A 5,955-nucleotide genomic window follows, 5' to 3' on the forward strand; every position below is an offset into this window, starting at 1 on the left:
AAAAAAAAAAAAAAAAAATGGAATGCTTCACGAATTTGTGTCATCCTTGCGCAGGGGCCATGTATCTTCTCTGTATCATTCCAATTTTAGTATATGTGCTGCCAAAGCGAGCACTGTGTACAGGTATTTGTTTGCAAGTTAGTTTTCATTTTTCTGTAAGTATCTAGGTATGGAATTTCTGGGTAATGAGATACATACATATTTAATTTTGTAAGAAAGATCCAAACTGTTTTTCAGAGTGCATTCTCACCAGTGTATGAGAGTTCCCTTCACTTCACATTTCTGTCAGCACTTGGTTTTGTTACATTTTTTTTTCCTTCTTCATTTTAGCCATTTAAATAGATGTATAGTGGTATTTCATTATAGGTTTGATTTGCATTTCCCTAGTGGCTAATGTTGAACATCTTTTTGCATTTATTTGCCATCTCTAGGTCTCCTTAGGTGCAATATCTACTAAAATCCTGTGTGCAGTTTTAATTGGCTTGTTTAGTTGCAGAGTAATTTTTAAAATACAGTATAATTACGTACAGTAAACTTCACATATTTGTGGGGGAGGTTGTTTGTTTTTTGTTTAGTTTTTTTGGTACCAGGTTCACATATTAAAAGTGATCATTTGACAGGTCTTTTTTTTTTTTTTTTTGGTACTAGGAATTGAACTCAGGACATCACGCTTGCTAGGCAGGCACTGTGCCACTGAGCTTAAATCCCCAGCCCCAAAGTTTGACACTTGTGACACCACCCTACACTCAAGATGAAATGAGATGGCTGTTGTCCCTGAAGTTTTTTCTTGCCCCTTTGTGTGCTCCCCTCACTTCCTTTCTTGAGGTCCCTACAAACCTGCTTTTCCATCATTCTAAACCCATTAGCATTTCCTAGAATTTTATATAAATAGAATCATTGTATTTATTCTTCTTCTAGTTTCTTTCACCCAGCATACTTATTTTCAGATTCATTCATATTGAGTTGTGAAGTAGGTCAGATTTCTTTCCTTTTTATAGTAAAATATAGATATATTCCATTGTGTGGCGTTTGTTCAGGTATTGATAAACATTTGGTAATTTCTAGTTTGGGACTATTTTTAAAAGATGTGATAAAATTTTATTAAAAAATGTTTGGACCATTTTGTAATCCAACTAGCAGTATCTGAGTTTCAGTTGTTTCACATATTTCCAACATTTGGAATGATCAGGCTTTTTAATTTTAGCTATGCTGGTAAGTATGCATAAGTACATGTTGACATTTTAATATAGTTTTTTATGTACATTTCCCTAATGACCAAAATTTTTGAATGTGTTTTGTGTTATTATTTCCTATTGTCATATCTTTTTTTGGTGAAATGTTTGTTCAAATCTTTTGCCTATTTTAATTCTTTTTTTCTGTTTCTTTATTATTACTGAGTTTAAAATTCTTTATATTCAGTATACAAATTTTATATATTTGTTAGGATTTGCCAGTAGAGTCATATGAAGTAGAGTGGTATTTTGTTTTGTTTTGTTTTTTAAGTGTTTAAATTAAAAGTGCAAGCTGTTGTAACTCCGTGGTAATGTTTGCCTAGCATGTGTGCAGCCTAGGGTTTAAATCTGAGATTTGCAATCTTTCTGCTTCAGGTTTCCAAGTTGTTGGGATTATAGGCATGTGCCACTATATGCAACATGATTGAATTTTTTTTTTAAATCATGAATGGATGTGAAATTTTATCCAAAGGTTTTTTTTGGGTGTTAATCAAAGAATATTTTTTCTTCAGTATATTAATATGATGGTTTATACAAACTAGCTTCCCATTTATATAATTGATTCATAGTATATTGTTCTTTTTTTTCTCTCCAGTTGTTCTTATATATTGTTAGATTTTATTTTCCATCTTTTGAGGATTTTTATATCTCTTCATGATTAATATTGGCTTACAGTTTTCTTGTACTACCTTTGTCTACTTTGGATATTATGGTGGGGTATTACAGTACTAGTCTCATAAGATGAGTTAGGAAAGTTCTCTTTTTTTCTGTTTTCTGTAAAAATTATATAGAGTATTATTTATTCTTTATATATGTGGTAGGATTTGCCAGTAAAGTCATATGAGGTAGAGTGGTGTTTTGTTTTGTTTTTTTAAGTATTTAAATTAATAGTGCAGGCTGTTGTAACTCTATGATAGAGTGTTTGCCTAGCATGTGTGTGGCCTTGGGTTCAAATCTCAGTACCACAAAACAAAGTACCCTAAAGCCCTTTGATTAATATGCAGCTATTCAGATTATCTTCTCACCTATTCTGTAGCTTTCAACTTGTATTTTAGCAAATTTATCGACATTATTGAAATTGAAATGTTCATAATAGTTATTACTCTTTTAAATGTTTCTGGTGTCTGATAACCCTTCTTTAGTTGTAATTTATTTCTTTTTATCATTATTACTTCTGCTAGGAATTGATCAGGTAAAGAACCAATGTCTAGTTTTGCTAATTTTTCTATTGTTATACTGTTTTCTGTTTTGTTTATTTCTGCTCTGATGTAATAATTTCTTTCCTTTTACTTGCTCTGGACTTATTTTGTAATCATTTTCTAGTATCTTAATGATACAGCCAGTTCATTGATTTGGAGGTTTTTTTGATTTTGATTTTTATTTTATTTTTTAAAAATTTTATTTATTTATTTATGTGTGTGTGTGTGGCCAGCTCAGCCCACCAGGGGGCGGGGCTGGCTGGCATGTGGTGCTGGGGGATTGAACCACGGTCCCTGTGCTTTGCTAAGCTTGTTTTAAGTAGGTGCTTTAGACCACTGAGCCATCTCATCAGCCCCTTTTCTGATTTTTAATATAAACATTTATTGCTATAAGTCTCTCTCTAGAAGAGTGGCATCAGCAAGATAGATGAATAGAGTTGCCTTTTGCTCATCCTCTTCCCACGAGAGTATAACAAAGAGTGAATGATTATATTCCAATTAGCGTCATTGAGGATCTCTTCTAGAGAACAGCAAGAAAATGGTTAAGATCCCTGTGGAATACCAAAACTCAGCAGAGCATAAAAAGAGGGCTGGAAAGATAGCTCAGTGGTATAAGCATCTGCCTGGCAAGTGCAAGGTCCTGAGTTTGAGCCCCGGTACCGCATGCTGTGCTAGCCCTAGAACTCTGCTGGGCCACCCCCCAAACTAGGCATGGTGGTGTATGCCTATAATCTCAGCACTGGGAGGTTGAGACAGAAGGATCACTGTGAGGCTGATAGTGAGACCTTGTATCAAAAACATCAACAAAGAGGCAAGCAAGACACTCCTCCTTTCCCACAGAGAACAGCTTGAAGCTAAGATAATAATTTTTAGAAAAGAAAATAATCTGGTGACCTGCAGTGGTCTCCACTGTTGCTTGTAGAAGATTATATGAGAGACTCTGTAGCTCTGTCTCCAGGCACAGTTTGGACCATTGGCCGGTGTTCTTGGGGCTGCCTTGCTAGAGTATAAGGCCACATTGCACACCTTCTACCTACCATGACCACAGATGCTGTGACTCATTGCTATCTTGAAACTGGACATACTGTTAAGACTGCATCTTGCCCTGGGGACTGGTTTCTTGAGACTGTCATCATTCTACCATACTTGTACAAGTGTCCGCAGCACCACAACCCTCGCTGCTGAAAACCTAGGGCTAGCTGAAAGATAAGACCCTGTTTTCCAAACCCATATGGTATCCTGTTCCCCAGGAAACAGTTGAACATGCACAGAGGGGAGTTGAGACACAGCCAAAGGCCTGATACATCTGCAAACAACTGTCCATGACTTAACAGCCAACCAGGTGGCAGCTCCACTTAGCCCATTCTAAGCCAGCTGCACAGCAACCAGCCTACAATAGTAGTGTATATCTGAAAAGTAATTGGTTGAACCCAAAGAGGTGTTCTTCAAGGCATAGTGTAGTCAAACTGTCAAAAGTCAAAGACAGTTCTAAAAGCAGCAAAAGGAAAGAATCAAATCACATATAAGGGAATCTCCATTAGGATAATTGCAGATTCCTCAGCAGAAGTCTTGCAAACCAGGAGAAAATGGTGTAGTATGCTGCATTTATATGGCTAGAAAAGGGCTGGGGAGATGGCTGAGTAGAATAAGTGCTTGCCTGGCAAGCACAAGGGCCTGAATTCAATCCCCAGTTCTGAAAAAAAAAAAAAAAAGAAAGAAAGAAAGAAAGAAAGAAAGAAAGAAAGAAAGAAAAGAATAGATTGCTAGGAAAAACAAAACTAGCAACCAAGAATGATGTGCCCAGCTGTCTCCTTCAGAAATAAATAATAAACATCTTTCTCAGACAAGCATCATTGAAGAAATTCATCACCACTAGACCAGTTTTATAAGAAATGTTTAAGGGAGTCCTATAGCTACAAGTGAAAGGACAATAACTACTATTATGATAACGTGCCAAAGTATAAAACTCACTGGTATGATAGATACCCAAATGAGAAAAAGAAAAGGATCAAACTACAAATATTAGCAATAAAGGAAGAAACAAATGGTTCTTATATAGCAATAATAAATTTGAATGTAAATGGATTTAATCACACACCCCAGTATAGATCAGCTGAATGTAAAGGCACAAGGCCCAGTTTTCTGCTGTGTACAAGGAACTCACTCCACCAGCAATGACACACCAGTTAAATGGAAAGTGATGGGAAGAGATACACCATGCAAACAGAAAGCAGAAGTGAATAGAACTCATACTCACTTAAAACAGACTTTTAAGTCAAAACTGCAAAAAAGTAAGGTCATTTTATAACAATAAAAGGATTAATTCAAATAATAGGATGACAGAAACCAGACAGTCATTTCAATAGATGCAGAAACAGCATTTGGTAAAGTTCATTATCGCTTTATAGTAAAATTTCAACAAATTAAGTACAAAAGGAACATACCTCAACACCTCTGGCACAGTTAAGGCCATATACAACAAGCCAGTAACTAACATACTGCATGGGTAGAAATGTTTATTCTGAGAACTTTAACAAGACAAGGATACCCACTTTCATCACTCTTGTTTATTTTTTTTTTAAATGAAAATTTTATTTATTTATTTATTTATTTATTTTTGGTGGAACTGGGGATTGAACTCAGGCCCTTGTGCTTGCCAGGGAAGCACTTATTCTACTGAGCCATCTCCCTGCCTCATCACTCTTGTTTAACACAGTACTAGAAGTCCTAATCAGAGCAGTTAAACAAAATAAATAAGGGGCACACAAATTGGAAAGAAGAAAACTATCCCTATTTGTGGATAACATGATCTTTTACATAGAAAGACCTAAAGACTACCAAGAAACGTACAACTGATGGATGAATTCCATAAAGTTACAGAATGCAAGATGAATATATGAAAATCAGTAGTGTTTCTATGCCAGTAATAAATTTGAAAAAGAAATCAAGAAAATGATCCCATTTTATAATGTCTACAAAAAATCCAGAATACCTAGGAATAAATTTAACCAAGGAAATGAAAGAACTGTACAATGGAAACTGCAAAATATGAATGAAAGACATGGAGGAGGATCCTGCAGGATGAAAAGACATCCTGGAAGGAGTGGAAGGATTGTTGTTGAGAGTTTCTTACCCAAAGCAATCTGTAGATTCAGTGCATTCCCTGTCAGAGTGCATTGTTATTCTTTACAAAAACAGAAAAAAAAAAAAAAAAATTCCTGTTAAATCACAGAAGACTTTGAATATCCAAGCACTATTGAACAAAAAAAGCAAAGGTGGAGGCATAACAGCACTGGATTATTTTTATAATACACTGTAAAGTTATAGAAACCAATAGTTTGCAGCTGGCATAGAAACAGACAACCAGTAGAAGAAAGGGTGATATTTACAAACTATTCATTTGATCAGGGGTTAATATCCAGAATATAGGGGCTGGAGAGATGGCTCAGTGGTCTAAAGCACCTACTTGAAACAAGCTTGGCAAAGCACAGGGACCGCGGTTCGATCCCCAGCACCACATGCCA

General features: G+C 35.7%; 1 protein-coding gene and 1 non-coding gene across 5 annotated transcripts in view; one reads left to right on the forward strand and one right to left on the reverse strand.

Moving 5' to 3' along the window:
• Positions 1-5,955, forward strand: part of Gnb1l (G protein subunit beta 1 like) — a 77,872-nt gene that overhangs the window by 19,590 nt on the left and 52,327 nt on the right. The window lies entirely within an intron of this gene.
• On the reverse strand, positions 12-114 carry LOC111815804. Its single transcript, XR_002820439.1, has one exon. It is a non-coding gene; the product is annotated as a U6 spliceosomal RNA (small nuclear RNA).

This window comes from Octodon degus, unplaced genomic scaffold (assembly GCF_000260255.1).
Source record: "Octodon degus isolate 3935 unplaced genomic scaffold, OctDeg1.0 scaffold00021, whole genome shotgun sequence".
Classification (NCBI taxonomy): domain Eukaryota; kingdom Metazoa; phylum Chordata; class Mammalia; order Rodentia; family Octodontidae; genus Octodon; species Octodon degus.